At 43.6% G+C, this 21,724-nt stretch overlaps 1 protein-coding gene and 1 long non-coding RNA gene across 13 annotated transcripts in view; one reads left to right on the top strand and one right to left on the bottom strand.

The window, feature by feature from the left end:
* The window catches only part of ADRA1A (adrenoceptor alpha 1A), a 126,770-nt gene that overhangs the window by 85,826 nt on the left and 19,220 nt on the right, over positions 1–21,724 (bottom strand). The gene's annotated exons all lie outside the window — the stretch shown is intronic.
* LOC103345374 (uncharacterized) overlaps positions 1–21,724 on the top strand; it is a 56,031-nt gene that overhangs the window by 28,534 nt on the left and 5,773 nt on the right. Inside the window, exons 3-4 of one of the 3 annotated variants that reach the window (XR_007918114.2) lie at positions 7,299–7,467; positions 16,126–16,910. This is a non-coding gene — a long non-coding RNA (uncharacterized lncRNA). Of the gene's footprint in view, positions 1–7,298; positions 7,468–8,421; positions 10,007–16,125; positions 16,911–21,724 lie in introns of those variants that run through there. The other 2 variants (XR_007918113.2, XR_007918112.2) reach the window with 2 other exon arrangements.

The following is a 21,724-nucleotide window of genomic DNA, read 5'->3' as shown; positions in this document are numbered from 1 at the left end:
TCTTCTATGTGCCACCTTCAAGGACTCAAGCTTCTTTCACCTGAAGCTCTGCCCCTTTCAATGACTTGGAGTGACCTGAATCTAGGAGGCACCAGCAGATTACATGTTGACTCATCACTCCATGGGCCCCTTCCATGCAAAGTACTAAGAATTGTGTCTTATGACTCTTTTGATGTGAAGATGACTATATTACATACCATTACTTTGACTAAGGTTTATTTTTAAATTCTGATTTTAAAGAAATGAAAATATTTTCATGAACCCTTAAAAGTACTTTGCTGTGTAGGTTCTGTGCTCATCTAGCCCCTGGCCGTCTCTTTCTGGTCCAGTGCAGTCCCACACCATTGGCACTCACTCATGATGCTTTGCTTTTCTATCACGGTATGTATGTGTAAGCCTTCCCAGACAGAAGGCAGGGTCTTAGGCCTCTTGCTAGCTCTCCAGCATGCTGTGCTGTGCCTTTCCTAAGACTAGGGCTCCAGACACGTTGATGACACAGTTGTGCCTGATTGGGCAAGTTCTCTACATTTGTAAAATGAAATGTAAGTGAATCCCCCTCGTGCTTCTACATGAAAATGTAGGAGAAGTGCTTAACACAGCATCTGGAACATGGTAAGCACTTTTCATCATTTGGCTCTAATTCTTGGATTCTCTTTAGGGACTGCCATAGGATGATACCATGACTATGATTTTCCCGTCTCTCTGCAGCCAAAAGTTGTTTATAGAAAATGTTGAGGTTTGATGCAAAGATTTAAAATAAGACAGATGTGACCATCTCTGCCACTCACCAGCTGGGTGATGCATAACGTCTGCTTAATCTCAGTGTCTTAAGTCTGATTAGGCTGCTATAATGGGATACCATACATTTAATGGTTTAAAAACAACAGAAACTTATATCTCGCAGTTCTGCAGACTGGTAAGTCCAGAAATGTCATCTCTTCCTTCCACACATGCCCCGGCCATTGTGACCCCATCTACCGTGAGGTCAGACTGCGGGCAGATTCTGTGCCTGCTAAGGGCCAACTTCGTTGTTCATAGATGGTGACTTCCAGCTGTGTCTTTACATGGTGGATGGGTGAGGGAGCTCTCTTGGGTCTCTTTTTTGGGACACTAATCCCAAACATCAGGGTTCTGCCCTTGTGACCTATTTATCTCCTAAAGTTCCCAACTCCTAATCCCATTGCATTAGGGATTCAACATATGTTGAAACATTAGGCTTCAACGTAAGAACTTGAGAGGGGCACACACATTCAGATCATAGCACTGGAGATCTGTTGTCTCATCTGTAAAGTCAAATACTCATTGCACTTTCTTCACAAGTAATAAAATACTGGCCTGGTCTCCCTGACCTTGGGCTGCCTTCCTTTAATTTGTTGAGGGAGAAAATTAGCATTTATATCAATACCTGCTATTTATCTGTGGTTACTAAACCTCTTCATTAGCAACTAGATTTTGTGCTGAGCTCCAGACTGTAGGTACTTTTCCTGTCTCTATCCTAGTTAAAATTTAAAACATAGTCCACCTGGAAAGAGTCACAATGACATCCTTTATCAGCCATTAGTACCTTAACTGAAACATGTTTCCTGTCTGTCTCCAGGGAGCAAGATTTGCCACCTCACAGAGTTGAATGGATGAGGTAGAACATGGCCACTGTACAGTGTCTGGCATGTAATTCTGCAAAAGCATCACATCTCAGTACAGCACAGCCCCACCTCTCAGATGCCATCATTAATCAATCAACCATTAATATTTAACATTAGAGTTTAAACAGTTGCATGAATTTGGGGAATACACATCCTACTTTACCCATAGCATAACAGCATAATTCTAATGGAATTTGACATCTAAAATTCTGTTATAAATTTCACCCATAAAAATGGTTAGGAAAAAGATGGACAATTGAATAAATGGAAAAAAGGGAAAAACAAAAAATTAGCAATAAGCAATATGATAATCTTAATCTCATATCAAAGAGATACAGAGAGAACTTACATGATCCTTGATTTCACTTCTGAAAAAATGGAGCATTTCCTGTACTTGGAAGTTATTATAATGATGGGCAAAGAGGCAATGATGGAAAGCAGAACAACTGAACAGAAATGAAAACCTGGGAAAAGATCAGTAACTCTGTGTCACTTATAGACTACCTCACATGCCCCTCATAAGTTTTTGCAGAGAAAACACAGAAAAGCCTGAGCCAAACACAGACAAATCAGAGAAGCCTGATTCAGTTGGGAAATAGTGGCTCCACCTGTCCAAATGCTAACTCTGTGTGTGTGTGTGTGTGTGTGTGTGTGTGTGTAGAGGGCTGGGTGTTTCAGGGAGAAGGAATGTTAACTTCTTGAAGAGGGCACCACGTTTATGTGAGGGTTACCAGGGAGCTTCTACTAGACTCAGTTCTACCATTTCTGTCACAAACGCTGAGGACCCACTCGAGCCCAAGACAGTCAGAGCTTTTTGGGGGTAGAGGCTGAGAAGCTATGTATTCAATAAGCCTCCTAGGTGATTCTTCTGCTTACCACAGTTCCAGAGTCACCACATTAGTACCTCCCACTCACAGGTGTCTTTGTCAGACACCAGGAGATAGCTCCTGGGAAGGTCTCCTGCAGAAAAAGCAGCAGGTGGGGTAGGCACAGAAGACGGACATTTATATAAGATGCTTCAAAACTTATTTGTCTGCACCTGCCTTTGAACCTTAGAGACAGCTCTAGATACCTTGATTTCAAAGATGGGGAAGAAGTTGGCTGTGATATGATGCTCCCTAAGACCTTGCTCTCTACAAGTTGTTTTGATATTCTGTTTTTGTTTCTGCTATCTCCAGAACCCCAAACTTAGCCATTGGGACTCCTTGTTCTTGTAAGGATACAAGTGAGTACCAGATTGGAAATTGCCATGAATACATGACACCCTGGAACTAAATAATAGTCTTTTTTTTTTTGACAGGCAGAGTTAGACAGTGAGAGAGAGAGAGAGAAAGAAAGAAAGGTTTTCCTTCCGTTGGTTCACCCCCCAAATGACCGCTACGTCCAGCGCTGCACCCATCCAAAGCCAGGAGCCAGCTGGTGCTTTCTCCTGGTCTCCCTTGAGGGTGCAGGGCCCAAGCACTTCGGCCATCCTCCACTGTCTTCCCGGGCCAAGCAGAGAGCTGGACTGGAAGAGGAGCAACCGGGACAGAATCGGTGCCCCAACCAGGACTAGAACCTGGAGTGCCAGCACCTCAGGTGGAGGATTAGCCTAGTGAGCCACGGTGCTGGCCATAATATTCTTTTAACACAAGAAGAGGAAGAGGTAAAACCAAAGATCATCTTGCTGGAGGGACAGAGCAGCCAGAGCTTCTCACCAGTGGTGAATACAAGAGTTTTCAGAGATGATAATCACAGTTTATTTAAGGAAATAACCAAGAAATAGGCTGCTATACCACAGTCATCTCAGCTCCCCAAATCCAAATTATTTTCCTTCCCTGAGACGTTCCTTGAGAAACAATGGTCCATCTCCTAACGCAGTATCAACTACTCCCACTGGATTTCCTACTGCAGAATATCAGAGTTGTTTCTGCAGCCTGGATTGTTATGGAGGCCTCCCAGTTAAGGGAGGTCTCTGTCTCTCACTGTCCCTTTCTCTACTGATCTATACAAGGTTAAAAGATTTGATGAGATCTTGGGGTACTGGTCTGTGTGTCTTTATTCCCGATTACTTCGTGGACTCCAGGAGACTGAGATCCTTTTAAAAATTTGATTATTTATTTGAGAGACAGAGAAAGATAGATAGGCAGACAGAGATCCTGGCTGCTGTTTCACTATTCTAATGTCCAGAATGACCAGGGTTGGACCACACCCAAACTAGGAACCAGAAACTCAATCCAGGTCTCCTATGTGTGTTTGTAGAGGGGTGTAGGAACTCAAAATTTTGAACCATCACCTGTCCCCTCCCAGGGTCTACATTAGCAGGAAGGTGGAATTGGAAGTGGAGCTAAATACCAAATCCAGGATGGGATGTGAGCATCATAACGGGTGTCTTAAGCCCCGGGTCAAATGCATGCCCTGCTGAGGTCTTTAGTAGGGAAAGAAGTAACCTTGAGAGATGAGTCGGGGTGGGGGTGAGCTCTAGAACAGGAACCTCAGGGGCTGTAACCTAATCACACATACTTGGCAGCAAAGGCCAGATCCCCTGCTGACTTGTCAAACTCTCACATGGACGTTAAGAAGATTAAGATAATAGCATGCCTAACATAGCTAATAAGAGATTTAGAACAATTGGCAGAAATAGACTGGGTTATGAAATGCTTATTGTGGATAATGATTCTCTGTCACCCAAATAGCATATAGGGTCAGTTTAATTTCACACACCAGCAAAAGCACAGATGTCAATGACGCCGAGTCTGCAATGCTGTGCCCAGTGTGCAAACACTCTGACCTCAAGCTCTCCTGGGTCCACCCTGGGGGTCAGCCCTACACCTCCCGTCCCCAGCCACTGATGATGACCAATCATGGAAGGGCAGGGGTCATAGAAGTGATAGGTCACACCCCACATCTTGCATATTGGAGGAAGTGCATCTGTACCCAAATATCCTAAATGGATCTCCCTAAATTTGAGAATCTTCATCCCAGTCTTCTTCCTTCCCAGCTGGGGTAGGTCAGTAACATGCCCATCTCTTCTCGTTCTTTTTTTTTTTTTCAGGGACAAGAAGATAATTGCATGCACAGTGACCTAAGGACTCCGTGAGTCCACTGCCTCCTGATCCTGATCCTGGCTCCTTCTTTGTCTTTTAGGGTTCTTTTCACGGTCACCCGGGGACTGTCAACAGCAGCCCCTGCCCTGCAAGCCCCCTGCCCTGTGTAGCCACATATTCCAGGCTGGCTCATGCCTCTTCCTGGGAGATGCTGGGCTGTGTGCTTCACAGACTGGAGCAGAGGCAGGCTCCCGAAAGTCTCCTCTCCAGATTTTTCATCCATTTAGAGGAAGGAGCCACTCAGGGCCCAGGGACTTTTCCTCAAGCCCATCTGCCTTCTCCTCCCCTCACCAAACTCCTCTTCCATAGGAAAGCAGCAGGACTGGGTTTGCAGTGAGAAATGATGCTATTGTGACGAGCATCTTTGATGTGAATGGGCCCCTTGATGGTCAGTTGAGCCACTCAGAAACAGAAGCAGGCTATGCTCCCACATTGCTGGTGAAGTGATGTGACAGACTTCTGAGAAAATTTTCTACGAAAACTTTTTAAAGTTGAAAACATGTGGGGCCAACACTGTGGTGTATAGTAGGTTAAGCCTCTGCCTGTGGCGCTGGCATCCCATATGGGCGCCGGTTTATGTCCCTGCTGCTCCTCTTCCAATCCAGCTCTCTGCTATGGTTTGGGAAAGCAGTGGAAGATGGATCAAGTGCTTGGGTCCCTGCACCTGTGTGGGAGATCCAGAAGAAGCTTCTAGTTTCTGGCTTCAGATCGGCCCAGCTCTGGCCATTGTGGCCATTTGGAAAGTGAACCAGAGGGTGGAACTCTCCCTCTTTCTACCTCTGCCTCCCTGTAACTCTGCCTTTCAAATGAGTAAATAAATCTTTAAAAAAATTGAAAACATGCCGGCGCTGCGGCTCACTAGGCTAATCCTCCGCCTAGCGGCGCCGGCACACCGGGTTCTAGTCCCGGTTGGGGCGCCGGATTCTGTCCCGGTTGCCCCTCTTCCAGGCCAGCTCTCTGCTGTGGCCAGGGAGTGCAGTGGAGGATGGCCCAGGTGCTTGGGCCCTGCACCCCATGGGAGACCAGGATAAGCACCTGGCTCCTGGCTCCTGCCATCGGATCAGCGCGGTGCGCCGGCCGTAGCGCGCTGGCCGCGGCGGCCATTGGAGGGTGAACCAACGGCAAAGGAAGACCTTTCTCTCTGTCTCTCTCTCTCACTGTCCACTCTGCCTGTCCAAAAAAAAAAAAAATTGAAAACATGCATATTCTTTAAACCAGTAATCTCCTTTTAAGAGTGTGTTACATAAGACATATGCAAGAGGACTTCTGTAAACCACAGATATAGTCTGTAGACGCAAAGCCTGGAAACAAGGTAAGTGTCCAGTGAGGGAGGAAGGGTTGAATACAACAGACTGCAGATGGCTTCCACAGAAAACTAGATGAAAACGCCAGGAAAGAATACACAGGCAGATACAAATCAGATCATGAACAAGTATTTTCTTGGGAGACAATGGTGGGGGTGGGGCCAAAGTTGGTATACAGGACAAGAGAAAAAGATAAAACAGGATAAATGTTGAAATTTAAAAAAAATCCAAGCACACTGTGTGTGTGGGTCAGGGATGTAGACTCTGATATAGCCGTTGGGAAGTAGGCTGTAGGATAGAGATGTGCCTGCAGGAGGTTGACTGGAATTGTCCCAGTGTCACAGCTCTGGGGGAGTCAAACAGGCAGGATGTGGTAGAGGACACAGCTGGACTCAGCCCAGTGCTCTGGACAGGTGTTCTGAATCAGGACATCGCCCAGACTCTGGAGGTGGGCTGCTCCCTGAAGGAGGCAGTTCCCATGAGCAGGGAGCAGCCCCCAGGAGGTGAGGCTCAGATGAGCTGCCAGCCATAAACACACCTAGCAATGGGAAGGAGGAGAGACCCAGACAGCACATCACAGCATCCACCAAATAGGGACATGATTGTGTGTATGCACTCATATTTGTGAAGTTGCAAAGTTACAGGTGTGAGTGTGTGCATGTGTGTTTAAATATTACAGAAAAAGAATAAACATAAGAGGGACCTCAGTGTAAAATTTATTTCTAACACTGACAATTCTGAAGTCTAAGCGCCGCCAGTTGAATGGGAAACAGATGGGCAGTTCTGGTGGTGACACCAGCCTGATGATTTCCCCTGACTTTGCCACAGTAGCCTCCTGTCTGGAGGAAAGTCAGAAATAGAACCAAGGGATAAACTTTATTTCCCTTTTGCTGGTCAGGGGTGGGTACCTTGAATGTGAGTTCAATTTTTTTTTGAACCAGGAATAATATACAGATGAAACCTCAGAACAGCCCCTGTGTTCCTGGGAGGCAGAGCTATGCAGAGTGCTGTAAAGTTAAGGCCCTTGTTCTGACCCAGTCCTAACGAAGAAGGCCAGCAAGGACTCATGGAGGCATTCCTCCTGAGACCAATTAAAATGCTATAAAAAATGTAGGCGTCTCATAATTAGGCATATAATCAGTCTCTAAATTCCACCTTCTCCTTGTACCATGTTAACAAGACAAAGCAGAGACAGTGCATTCAAATCACATTTTTCCCAACTGTCTTTCCCAGTCATCTGAACAAGATTTTATTTCTATCAGCAGGTGTTTGATGAACTACAGACAGGACGAGGAGGCTGGTGCATGGCTTCAAAGTAACAGGATTCTGGTGAGAAGGAAAGAAAAATCGAGCAGCTTGTCATATTCTAACAGGATATTGCCATTTATTTAGCGTTGTCTGAAAATAACAACCAAGCCATTAGCCAAGAATAAGGTGAGTTGTAGGTATTGGAAAGGAGAAGCAGAGTTGGTGCATGGAGGTAATTTTTGTATTCCTGGGTAACACAGAAGGATTACCTGGAAGATATTACTAGTAGCAGAATAAGAAAACAGGAAGGTGGTTGGGTAAATATTAAATATATTAAAATCTACAGTTTTCTTATATAGCAGCATTAATTAGAATTCTAATTCACTCTCGTTAATAAGAATTACAAAATAATGGAAGCAGAAATAAAAATCTCCAGTAGAAATAAAAATCTAAAGCACCTAGGGGTACATCGAACAAGAGATGGATGGAATAAACAATAGAGAATGCTAAAAAATTAGCTCACTGCAAATAAGTGATACATTCTTGGATGTAAAGTTTATATTGTGAAGACACCATTTATATCCATCTTAATATATAAGTGAACAGAATTTCAACCAGGAGTTTATCTACAGCTAGATAAAACAATTCTAAAGTTCATCTGGAGGAATAAGTACAATGAAAAGCTAAAATGAGATGGAGGAGGGAATGAATATGCCCTATTCTATATTAATATGCATTGTAGGGGTCGGCGCCATGGCTCATTTGGTTAATCCTCCGACTGCGGAGCCGGCATCCCATATGGGCACCGGGTTCTAGTCCCAGTTGCTCCTCTTCTAGTCCAGCTCTCTGCTGGCCCGGGAGGGCAGTGGAGGATGTCCCAGGTGCTTGGGCCCCTGAACCCGCATGGGAGACCAGGAGGAAGCACCCAGCTCCTGGCTTCAGATCAGCGCAGCACCAGCCGTGGCGGCCATTTGGGGTGTGAATCAATGGAAGGAAGACCTTTCTCTCTGTCTCTCTCTCTCACTGTCTAACTCTAGCTGTCAAATAAATTTAAAATATATATATATATATGCATTGTTAAGTCACATAAATTTATTAACATTGAAACCAAAAAAATCAGGCTTCCTGGTGATTTTTCAGCCACTCATGCTTCTGGATCTGGAAATGAGCAGCCTCCCTTTCTCTTTCTCTCCTGAGTTGACTACGGATTCTCGTGGAGTTACTTCATCATGGGGCCATCTGCACCCAAGTCCCACCAGCTCAGAAGAAGAGGTCCAGCCTCCAGGTCCTTGGGCACCACTTTAGGAAAAACCACACAGCCTTGTGCTTTGGGGCTTTGTTCCTTGTGCTGCTACTGAGGGAGTCTCCACGGTCAGACCTGAGCACACCTCCTCGGTGTAGGTCCGTAGGACACTAACATCTGGCAGTTGGAATGCTGCATGTTTTCCACTTCCTGCTGACCTTTCTGCAGAGAGGTGCCACATGCAGACTCCTATCTTAGTTTTCCACTTGTCGCTTGGCCTCCAGGCATCTCTCATCCCAGAGCTTCTCAAATCATCTGCGTGAAGAGCCAGTGGTGTTTAGATCTATCACGCACCAGTATTTGTTTTAAATGTAAGACAAATAAATGTCAAGAGAACTGGATGAAAAGAAGAAGAAACAAATGCTAAGCAAATACAAGCTCCTGTTTTTATCATTGTATTTGACAGACATAAAGTTACTCCATCAGATTGCTCTAGGAGTCTGTAAAGTATTGCTTGCTTCGATGGCACTTGCCCACTGACTAGGCGATTCCATAAGCCATTAGAGACAGACTGGCTACCATGTTAGTAAAGGACTCTCCACACTTTGTGGTCTAGGTAACAGGACAATCTTACATTTTTATAATACCTTTTTATGGCACTCAAAGCCTTTCTCTCACATGACTCTCTAACAATACTGTTCTGAGGAGAGCTTTGTATTTATTTTTTAATTTTTCAAAGAGAGGCAGAGGGACAAAGAGAAACAGTGAGAGAGCAAGAGCGGGGGTTGGGGGAGAGAAAGAGAAAGAAAGTGCTTCCACCCACTGATTCACTCCTCAAATGCCAAGGAAGTCCAGGGCTGGCCAAGGCTGAAGCTGGGAGCCAGGACCTCAATCCAAGGGGTTATAGGATCACATAGGTTACAGGAACCTAACTATGGAGTCATCATTACTGCCTCCCAGGGTCTGCAGCAGCAGCAAGCTGGAGTTGGGGGCCAGAGACAGAAAACCAGTATTCTATTATGAGTCACAGGCATCCCTCTTGGCATCTCAATGGTTAGGTCAAATACGGGGGCAGAGTTTTAAAAACCTTGTTTCGCAGGTAACAAATGCAGGTGCTCATTGAGACATTCATGGCATCCAAAGGGGTTAGTGGCCAGGCTGGAGTGCACCCTGGAGAGTTTTGATTCCAGTTCTTTCCATTATTTCATGGAATTACTGATGTGTGACTCGTTAGGTCTAACTCCATAGCCATGACTGGAAAAGCACTGTTAAAACTGCCATAGTCCCTTCCTGCCTTTCCTTACTTCACATCCTGGAAGAGAAAGCACCAGACTGTGCAGAGCCCTTGAACTACTGATCATATCCTCACATGGCTTCACTGCATTAGGAGGAATAGTTCTGTGTCATCATTTAGGTGATGAATCTAATCATTGAATTTATCATTTAAATGATGAATCTATGGATTTTTACTTAAAAATAGTAGAAAATATTACACTGCAGCAATATTACTAAAAACTCTCATTAAGCTTTTTTTTTTTTTTTTTTTTGCAATGGCTACTCTGAAATCCACCCCAGGGAACACACAAGGGAGAAGCCTCATTGAGTAGCAGACCAGTAGCTCTGAGGTGCAGCTCAGGCATGTCTGCCTTTACTGGCCTTGACACCTACTTCAATACATTACTTTATTCTCCACCAAAGCAACCTAGAAGATGCAGAAATAGAACTGTCTTTAGGTTACTATAAGCAGTACAACACACAATCGAGACAGTTCACATTTTTCTTTTCGTCTTGAGTCGTTCCAGTTGGCTGTCTATACCGATCACAAGACTCTTGTTTTTTAGAGCTGTGTAAAGTGAAGCCAAGTAACTGAGTACAAACCAGGACAGCTGTTTAATCATACAGATGCTTCACACTAGGTTGCTATTGTCTTTTTTTTTCAGGCCCCAAAAAGCTGCTTGGCGCATCTTTAGTTTATAAGATTGTTCATAAGTACATTGGATAATTGATATATTTTTCTATAAATTCAAAGTTTTTAAAAAATATTTATTGAATATATTGAAAGGCACAGACTCAGTATATGTGTGTGTGTGCGTGTGTGTGTGTGTGTGAGAGAGAGAGAGAGAGTTATTTCCCATCCATTGATGTACTCGCCAAATGCCCACAATGGCCAGGTTGGGCTAGACCAAAGCTAGGAGCCAGGAATTCAATACATGTCTCTCACATGGGTGACAGGGATCCAACTACCTGAGCCATTATCTGCTGCCTCTGATGGTGTCCAACAACAGGAAGCTGGAATAGAGGGCAAAGCTGGGACTCAAAGCCAAGTTTTCAACATGGGATGTGGGCATCCCAAGGGGCAGCTTAACTACTAGGTCAAACACCTGCCCCTACACTAAGATATTTAATAACATAAAGCCCAGGTCTAGGTTTTTCTGAATCTTCATCTTAAGAAGCCAAGTTGGAGCAGTTTCAAGACAAAGTCACCAGTGACACCATCTTGCAAGTCTCCAGGACAGGCGGGAAACCCAAACCATTGATTCTGCGGCTCTTCCAGAACACAGTAGAGCTGCCTGGGGTCTCTGCACTTTTCACCGATGTAGAACTGGACTTCAATTCCCTTTAATTCAATCCAATAAATATTTGTTCAGTACTTACTATTGTGCGTAGGCCCCAAGAAGTCAAAGAAGATTAAGACTGATTCAGGTTAGGCCTGTAGAATAAAATTTAGAGCTTAAGAGATGATCACCCTACTGTTCTGCTAATGAAGAGCTAAGCCCTGGAGAGAATGAAACTCTCCAAGAGCACAGAACAAAGGAAATTCAGAAGTATGAAATCATGGCCAAATTGGAGGTGCCAGAGAAATGGTGGAAGATAAAAGTAATAGGGGCAAGTCCCCACTCTGTAGCTTTTGGCCTCAGGTGTTAATACTTTTCTCAACTAGATACAGAGGAAATGACTTTGTTCCTCCACACCATCTGGGCAGGGCCATCTCTCACACATAATGCCCGTCTGTCCTGAGATACGAGCCCTCAGTTCCAGGGCCAGAGTCAAGGTTATGGTGATCCTCACTATGTTCTCAGCTCTGCTCCAGGCAACTCAGGTATTGTACTCCGTGTAATAAAGACCAGTTTTTCACACTCAAGATTGTTGCTTAAGATGATGTGAAGACAAACTTTCATGCAGATGTGTGCACTTAAAACACATGGTATGGTAATGAACTAGACACGCCAATTAGATTAGATGGCTGTGGGTCATTGATATAGCTAGATGGCTAGCTATATCACTGATCTATAAAGACTTAAAAAATATCTTCACAGCCTTGAGGCTTTATTTGTTTTTTTTTTTTTTTTTTTAAAGATCTACCTATTACTTACTTATTTGAGAAACAATATGTGTGTGTGTGTGTGTGTGTGTGTGTGTATGTATGTGTCAGAGAGAGAGAGAGAGAGAAGAGATCTGAACGCAGCGCCTTAGACCACTCGGCCATCCTGAGAGAGAAGAGATCTTTTATCCACTAGTCCACTAGTTCACTCCTCAAATATCCACAAAAGTGAGAGCTGAGCCAGGCCAAAGCCAAGAGACACGAATCCCTTTTGGGTCTCCTATGTGAGTGGCAGGGACTGAAGTACTTGAGCCATCATCAGTTACCACCCAGACATACCACCAGGGAAGCCAGATTGGAAGTGGGGTAGTCAGAGTAGAGTGAACTTGACCCAAGCACTTCAATAAGGGATGTGGGTAATAATAATTCAATAATTCAATAAGGGATCACTGCTTAATCCATTGTCCCACAAGGCCAATCCATATGAAGACTTTCTTGAAATTCAGACCCCTAAATTGGAAAACCAACCTCCTCCAACTCTTCCTGTGCAATGATTACAGCCCTTTGTTGGGCTCTATTATGTGTTTCTCTCCACACTGAAATTGGGTCTCTTGGTGCCTGGAAGCCAGTAGGCTCTCACTAAGCTTCTTGGATAACGTGAACAAAATATATTTTGAGATCATAGTCCACTCTGGGGTGGCTTCCCAGAAGAGGCAAGCTGAGATTTTTGTAAGAAATAGCAATGATTTGGGGAAAGAGGCATGTTTCTTTCTTAATGCCCTCACTAAGCCTAGAAAATGGGAGCAGGACTGGGGTGGGAATAGCATAAGGGAAAGACACAAATCCTCCCTGTAGTTCCCTTCCAGTTGGAAAGCAGTTCTCTCTCAGAGACAGGCTAACTCTGACAAAGGTCGAGGGAAAGGACTGGAAGGCAGGCCTTGACCCTCAGCACGACCTTCCACCATATGTTCTCCAGATGAGACACCTTGGTAGGGAGCTTTGCACTGACCTTGGGAAATCATTTCCATCTGGAAGCCTGAGTGAATCACAAGGAGGCAATATGGAACGTCTCACATTTGTATTTGGGTCGCACTGTCAAGTCTACGTTCTGACCCTTATGAAACACTATTACTCAAGAACACTTGGAGGGATGGGACATTAGTAAATTAAAAGTCTGGGGCTCTAATTCTTTTCCAAGGGACACAGCCATATAGAGAAGTCACTAGCAGATGCAGTTGATGGTCTGACCTGAGAGGACAGCTGACTCTGAGGAACACCCAGCACTTGGTCAGCACAGTAGCAAAGTGCTCAAGTCTGCGAAGGTAGTGGTTGGGTGGCAGAGGGTATTGTGTGCAAAGCGTTTCTTCCTGGTATTTGTCCCAGGAGGCCCATTTGATATTGACACCTGAACTTTGTAACACAACTGGGTCCTGCCAATGGCTTCTCTACAAACAACACAATGCAAACCAGCTGGGGTAAAAGTAGTTAATGGCAGACTTTGGTTTGGAACATAAAAATAATAGTTATGATGATCACAGCGATGGTTCGTAACAACGCATTTCTTGGGGAAGTTTCTTTTTTATCCTGAACTTAAGCATTCCTTTTCTTTCCCTCTTGCCCTGCGGAATTTGGCAAGAGAAAAATTTAAAATCAGATTGGAAATATTACCTTCCCAGTTAAATAGCTAAAACAGGAGGTCTTGATTTATTCAAACCATATTTGCTGAAGACAAATTTAACTCTAAATGGAGAAACTGCTTAAAGGTCAAGTTTTGTCTTGGATACTTTGAAAGAGTTGCTAAGCATTTTGTCCCCCGTGGAGCCTGGGTTGACACCAAGAGGTGTTATTTGTGTTATTTCCCCACAACCATTTTTCCGCCTCTCAGTAACTAGAGGAGAATTATGGCTACAGAGAGCAAACACATCCTTATGTGGGCATGATCATAGTGTGGTGGAGCCACTCACAATAGCAGGAATAGACCAGTCACTTCAGCACATTGCTTGGAAAATGCAGAGGACATTAAGGGCACAAGAGTTGGCAACAGGGAGAGCCAGGTTTCAATTCCTACTCTACCGCTTGTTTGTTGCATGATCCAGGGCAAGTTGCTTAACTAACCTCTGCCATAGTTTCCTCATCTTTGAAATGTGACTCAAAATACCTATCATTCCAAATGTCCTCATGGATCCATGAAATTATGCACCTAGTGCCTTTAGTGTCAGCTCGTAATAAACTAAAACCCCAAAACAAACCCATCAAAGGGATGAATTCAGGCAAAGGGACATGGTGAAGCCAGAGGAGCAAAAGCAAGCAGACACTGTCTGGCTTCAAGTGACTGTTCTGGTCTCCCAGGATAAAGGTCCCAAGTCCACCTGCAAATCCCTTTAACTGAACCCTAAACGCCCAAAGCAAGCCCCGCTCCTTGTGCCTTCTTCCTCATTCAATGCCAACCATGGAAGCATCTGATTATCACACATTTCCTCTTCCTCTTAATCTTCTCAACCAACACCTGAATTTCTTCTTCTTTTGTACCCATTTTCTTTTTCTTGAAAAAATAAAAATTTGACCTTGAAGCCCTTGGTGGTGACAGTCCAACCACTCATTTCTTTCCCTTTTCTCCTAGCTGCTGGCTTTGCACTCCGTCTCCACTTCCATTCCCTACATCTTTAATGAGCCTCTCACCCTTAATATTCTAGGCCTTATCTTACACATTGAAAGAAAAAAAAAAACTGGTTGCATTCTTTTGAATGATATCTCTCCTGAACTCTGTGTTGGGTTCAATAAATCACAATTATTGACCCTAGATTACACAATGATTTTTTTTTTCTAATTCTCTTTCTCTTTGAATTCTCTGCTACACTCGACATTGGCACCACTCCCTTCTCACTGAAATGTTCTCCTCCTTCTGCGGCCAGAGTTTTCTACTATGCTGTCTCCTATCTTCCCCAAACCTTGAGAAATTTTTTGCTAGTTCTTCTTCTACCTATTCATTTCAATTTCATACATGTTCTACAGTTCAGTCCTTGGCCCTGCTCCTTAAGAGAGATCCACTGAGTCAGCTTTATTATCTCTCAGCCTGTGGCTCTCACCTCATCAAAATGCTGATATTTGCTATTGATCCATCTGTCCAGTGATGAAATATTCTGACATGATGCAAATATTCTATACCAGTGTTTCCCAGCAGGGTAGCTGTTAGCCATATATAGCCATAGAGCACTCGAAATGTGGTTAACCCGAGTGAAGAACTGAATTTTTCATTTTACCCAATTTTCAATTAAATTGTCACATGTCACTTAAAGAAGACTGTGTTGGACAGCATAGTACTAATTAATTTACTTAAACACCATAATTTCAAGTTGAATACTATCAAAACAAAAAGGCCTACTGTAACCTCATCCTCACCATAACCTCATGTCAGACTCCAAACTCAAACACTACCTTTTGTTAATTCCATTAGAATTCTTCTCCAGCAGCCTTTGATTCCTATTGATCTGCTTTGAAATGTCTCTGCCTCACCATCTGCAACTTACCCCCTGTTCAAATCCTCATTCAATCAGCTGGAATCTCACTTGCACACATGCTACCATTACCACGTATTCAATTTTCTCCTAGTGCTGTCCCACCATGTCACTCAACTGCCTTAGGGTTTAACCCTAGTGACTTCCCACTTCCTTTACTAAAAGGCTAAAATCTTCATCCACTTTTCAAATTGACATCCAGGACAAATGTTGTCCAACCAAATGTAGTCACATGATGTCTTTTGTGAGACTCTTCCCCCCACCCACGCACACACCAGGGATTACTCACTAACCCATATATGTGCCATGCTCACTCCTGCCCTGAAATTCTATTTTTTTGAATTCCACCTCTCAAGACCCAGAGGACAACTTATTCCTCCATGGTGACTTCCAGGGCTATCCACACTATGCCTGAATCCCACAGCACTTGTCATGAATGCTGTCTTGTCCCGATGACTATGGTTTCAGGCACGGTTTTGGCACATTAGACTTGAAAGCACTGAGTCTTCTTCAGTATCCTCCGTAAGAAGTAGCTCAGTGCTGAGTACATAATAAACGCTTAGTGCTTTGTGAATGCTTCTTGATTAGTCAGCAAGTTCACGATAAGAACTGGACGTGAAAACATCTGAGAACTCATTGAACAGTAAACCCATGTTAATTATTTACTCCGTGTTCCCCCTAGTTCCCTGCTCATCCTCCAGTATGCCCTGGATTTTTTCAGCTTCAATTCCTCTCATTTGTCTATTTCTTCATTTTTTTTCCAGGAAACTACATGAGCTAATCATGACAGAGTCAGGATAAAGACCATGGCTAATACCTTGTTTGCTCCATGATCAACATGTTTCTACTAAGGCAATTAACAAGATACAGAGGAAAAATCCTGACAGCTCTTCTGCCACTTACTAGGCTAGTGGCACTGAGCTAGACTATTTTATTTCTATGAACCTCATTCTGGGTGCAGGCAAAATGAAGATAAAAAATAACCTTAATCCTCATAATCTTAAAAAGGAGCTGTGGAGTTAAGTAATATAACATTTGTTAGGTTAGGGCTTGGATGCATCAAAGGTAGAATGCAAGCAACTCTTGGGTAGCCTGGATGTTTTCATTTTAAGGGCTGAACCAGAAGGGCAATGTTTAAAGCAAATGAACTGACTAAAGTGAAAAATTCCAGACTGTGTAAATGAATCTAAAGAGGGAGTATTATGTGCAAATCACAAGTTCTCATAAGGGCTGCAAAGATGGAGAGGTCAAGTACCTAATACATGGACATTATAACACAGGTCAGTTGTACCATAAATATCAGTTGCACGAAACAAGTTGAGATTATTTGTTTTGCTTTGTGTTTTTCTAATCAGAGCCAGAAAGTCATAAGAGCTCTGAGCATCAGAGCTCATTCTTAACAGAATGATAGAGGCCCACCATTCCTTTCCCAAAATTTTGGAGCCAGATGTGTTTTGGAATTTAGGATTTTTCAGACTTTATAAAGGTAATGTGGATCATATACTATATACTGTATAATAACACCAGTGTAGTGTGGGGTAAAGAAATATTTCTATAACATAATGTGTGAATATAAAATCTATAAGTAGACTCATAACGAGTTTGGTTTGAATTTTCTTCAAATGAGTTTTGATTGCATTTTGTTTTAGTATCAGTTTATTAATGTAGAACTTTCTATCTTCAGAGGTTTTTGAACTTAGGAATTCTAAAACAATTGTGTTCCTGTATTATTATATGCAATTTTCTGAAAAAAAAACCCACATTATAGTTATTTTTAAAACTTCCAACACACTTTTGGAAATGTAAAAAATAGAAGGTAGCAATTTCAAAAATTACTGTAAAGCTACAGTAGATAAAACATTGTGGTACTGGCAGAAGGATAATAGTCACATGGAATATGGAATAGAATTCCATGCAATGGCATATCATTGAAAATCCAGAAATGAATCCATATATTTATGATCAATTGATTTTCAACAAGGGTGCCAAGACCATTCAATAGGACAAAATATTTTCTTTAATTAATGATATTTGGATAGCTGGATTTTCACATACTGAAGAATAAAGTTGGAATCTTACTTCACACCATATATAAAAATTATCTCAAAGTGGAATAACAATTTAACTTTAAGAGTTAAAACTAAAAGACTCTTAGAAGAAGGCATAAAAATTATCTTTGTGATCTGAGATTCAACAATTATTTCTTAGATATGATACCACAAACAAGCAAGCAAAGAATTTACTGATAAATTAGACTTCATAAAAATTTAAGACAGTTGTACACTGAGGAACATTGTCAAGAAAGTAAAAGAACAGCCCTGCAATGAACATACTTGCAAATCATATATGTATGCAAATGCATATATGTATGCAAATCATATATATATAAGTAACTCTTAAAACTTAGTAATAGAGACAGCTCAATTAAAAAGTGGAAAATGAACTTGACTATGACTTAGGAGAGGATAAACATTTATATGATCAGTAAGTACATGAAAAGAGGCTTGCCATTGTTAGTCATTAGGGAAGTGAAAAACCTATTGAGATAACACACTCACTAGGAGAATATAATAACCATTTTACAAAAGAAAATAACATGGGGCCAGTGTCGTGGTGTAGTGGGTAAAGCTGCTACCTGTGATGCTGGCATCCCATATGGGTGCTGGTTTGAGTCTTGGCTGCTCCACTTCTGATCCAGCTCCCTGCTAATGACCTGGGAAAGCAGTAGAAGATGGCTTGGGTCCTGGCCACCCGTGTGGGAGACCCGGAAGAATCTCCTGGCTCCTGGCCCAGCCCTGCATGTTGTGGCCATCTGGGAAATGAACCACCAGATGGAACATTCTCTCTCTCTCTCTCTCTCTCTCTCTCTCTCTGTGTGTGTGTATGCGTGTGCGTTTCTCCCTTTCCTCTCTGTAACTCTTTCAAATAAATGAATAAATCTTTAAAAAAATCCCAAGAGATTGTGGAAAAACGAAACCCTCATACATTGTTGGTGGGTGTGTAAACTGAGACAGCTGCTGTGGAACACAATTTGGCTGTACCATATAATCCAGCAATTCCGGTTCCAGGAATGTACCTTAAAGAACTGAAAATAAGTTTTCAGACAAAAATTTGTACATCAGTATTCATAGCAGTACTACTTGCAATAACTGAGAAATAGAAACAATTCAAATGTCCATCAGGTGATGAATAGCTAGATACAATGTGGCTTTACTCATACAATGAGTATGAGTCACAAAATAGGAGTGACACAATGATAAATGCTACACTTGGATGAAGTTAGGTGAAGGAAGGCAAACACCGTCACATATTATATGATTCATGTAGGTGCAATATGCAGAATTGGCAAGTCTACACAGACAAAAGCAGACTGATGGCTGCCAGGGATTGGGGAGGGAGGAGTGGGAAGTGATAGGTACAGGGTTTCATTATGCTTCGGAATTAGATGGGGTGATGGCTGTACAACACTGTCAGTACACCAAATGCTACTGGGCTGTACAGTTTAAGATGGTTAAAATGGTGAATTTAATTTATGAATTTTATCACAAGAAAAAAAAGTGGGTAGATAACCATTACCTCTTCAGGGACCTTGAGGCACCTGGAGGCCCCAGAATTTCTTTGTTGAATCACCTTGAAAAAAATCTGAATAATAATAAAATTGGTGTTCTGCTTTAAATGGGAGTTTCTAAAATATTTTCATAAATTTTAGGGACTCCTATAATACAAACCAGAGTTTATCAGTCTTGGAACTATGGCATTTGGGGCTGTTGTGCAATGCAGCATGTTTAGCTTAACCCAGGCCTAACTCTAAGAGCCAGTGACATCTCACTCCAGTTGTGACACTTTGATACCCAAAACTGTCTCCAGACATTGCCAATGTTTCCTGCAGGTGAAAATTGCCCCTGGTGGACAGCTACTGACCTCTTTAAGGAGTCAATGCTATTCCGGGATTGCATCCTCTCCTAGAATTTCCCTTAAAAAAAAATAACCCCCCCCAAAAAAAACACCCAAACATTTACAAGATCTTCCTTTGGTAATTTCCAAATGACAGCGAAACTAGAGAAAACACACTGTTGCAGATTGCAGGTGAACTTCAAACCACATCTCTTTACAGAAGACCGAGCTGTGTGGTCAACTTGTAAACAGCAGGTTTCTAACTGACAACTAGATGCCCTGGCACTAAGCTAAATGTGGCTAGCACATAAAAAGAACGTGAGTAGCAATGCTCCCTTTTCAAACCCTTTTTGGGCAAAGACTACTGCTCCGCCAGCATTCCAGAATAGTGACAGCCCAAGCGTTCTTTGTTAAGTTTGCCTCCTTCTCCTTTGAAAACGCAAAGCCTACTCCTCCCAGAACTTCTCCTGATACCATTTAATGAGCCTGGAAGCAGACAGCATTAGCACAGAGAGCAACCTGTGCTCCGATGCCCGTGGCGGCCGCTGTCAGCAGGAAGGGAGTGCCGAGTGTCCGGGACTCAGGGTTCCCGGGCGGCTGACACAGGCGCCACCTTTATCTGTTTTGTATCTTGGGTTTCTGAGTGGGGATTGCTTTGCACAGCATTCTGATGCTGAGACGTTTGAAAGCCACAAGCTCAAGCGAGTCCCTCTTCCCTCAGATGGCGAGTGAGGAAGTGCAAGGGGAGGCGGAATCAGGTGAGATCCCAGGTTTTTCACTCCTCTCTCCCAGGAAAGGCTGCCGGGCAGTTCCAGCAGGATGACCCCTAGTGTTTCACGTGGCCACTTCCTCAACTTGATCAGCCCAGCAACTTTTGTCTTATGATGGGAATTAAATTCGATGCTTTAAAATAAATGGCATCTAACTATCACTGAGATGGATGGATGGATGGATGGATGGATGGAATGCTTCTAACCACCCCCCACCCCACCTCCAGTTCACCTGCAAAGCTAACCTCCAGTGAGATGGTCTTCAGGAACTTGGCCTCCGGGAGGTAGAGTAGATGAGGTGATGAGTGTGGAGTGCCCATGATAGGATGAGTGTCCTTTTAAGGAGATGAAGGCAGCAGCGCTCTCCGTGAGAACACAGAGGGAAAGTGATCATCTGGGAACCGGGAAGACCCTCACCACGCACCTGAGCATGCTGGACCCTGGTCTCACACGCCCAGCCTCCAGAACTGTGGGAAATGCATGCTGGCCGTTTAAGCCATGTCCTTGGTATTCTGCTATAGCAGGCTTAGCCGACAAAGACAACTACCTATCACACCACACGTGTTCCCAGATACATGGACAATTTCACCTCTCTTTCCTAGGAAGAGACTTGCTACACTCTTCCCATGGTTTTACCCAATCTTTGTGATCAGGGCCACCGGGAAAGCTCAGTTTACTTTACTGCCCAGGAGCCCTGTGCTGTCGGACCTCACAGGTGTCTTTCTCCAACTGTGCTGAGAAGAAAGGCTATGAGACGACCTGTGTGCTGTGTCTGGACCCACAGACATCTGAAGGACTGAAGGCCGTGGTCACAATTCAGGTGACACTCATTGCTGCTTCACACTTGGACCTCACTGTGAAAAGCAGCCTGTGCCGAGGCAGCGACTTCCAGATTAACTTGAACTTCTAGATTCTCTTACTAAATTCTTTTTATTTTATTTTATTTTTTTGACAGGCAGAGTGGACAGTGAGAGAGAGAGAGAGAGAGAGAGAGAGAGAGAAAGGTCTTCCTTTGCCGTTGGTTCATCCTCCAATGGCCGCCGCAGCCGGCATGCTGCGGCCGGCACACCACGCTGATCCGATGGCAGGAGCCAGGTGCTTCTCCTGGTCTCCCATGGGGTGCAGGGCCCAAGTACTTGGGCCATCCTCCACTGCCTTCCTGGGCCACAGCAGAGAGCTGGCCTGGAAGAGGGGCAACCGGGACAAAATCTGGTGCCCTGACCGGGACTAGAACCCAGTGTGCTGGCACTGCAAGGCGGAGGATTAGCCTAGTGAGCTGGGGCGACAGCCCTCTTACTAAATTCTTAACACATCTGAAAGAATATCCATGTAGGTAACATTTACATCACTGGTAAAAACCCCAGGGAAAGACAATAGTCACAAGCTAGAGTTGCTGAGAAGTTTCTGGAAACTATAATTTGGTTAGAACCAGCTGAATGAAGGACTGATGAGTCCTTGGCTCATGTCAAGAAAAGGAGGGAGAGGTGAGTGCTCCCAGCTGCTCAGTGACATGCTCCACGGCTTGGGTTCACAAAAACTGGGGACGCAGGTGGGCTCAGCGCAGCTCTCAAAGACAACCTCCCTGGCCCTTGCATGTCTGAGAAGACTACCAATGCTAAGATCTCTGCCAGGTGGCAAGGCTCCTAGGTCTTCCCTGACAAGGTTAGCAGACAAGCCAGGGGCCCCTCTGAGGCATGGC

Source organism: Oryctolagus cuniculus, chromosome 2 (assembly GCF_964237555.1).
Source record: "Oryctolagus cuniculus chromosome 2, mOryCun1.1, whole genome shotgun sequence".
NCBI lineage: Eukaryota > Metazoa > Chordata > Mammalia > Lagomorpha > Leporidae > Oryctolagus > Oryctolagus cuniculus.
The sequence above is the reverse complement of the archived record's forward strand: the minus strand, read 5'-3'. Positions and strand labels throughout refer to the sequence as shown.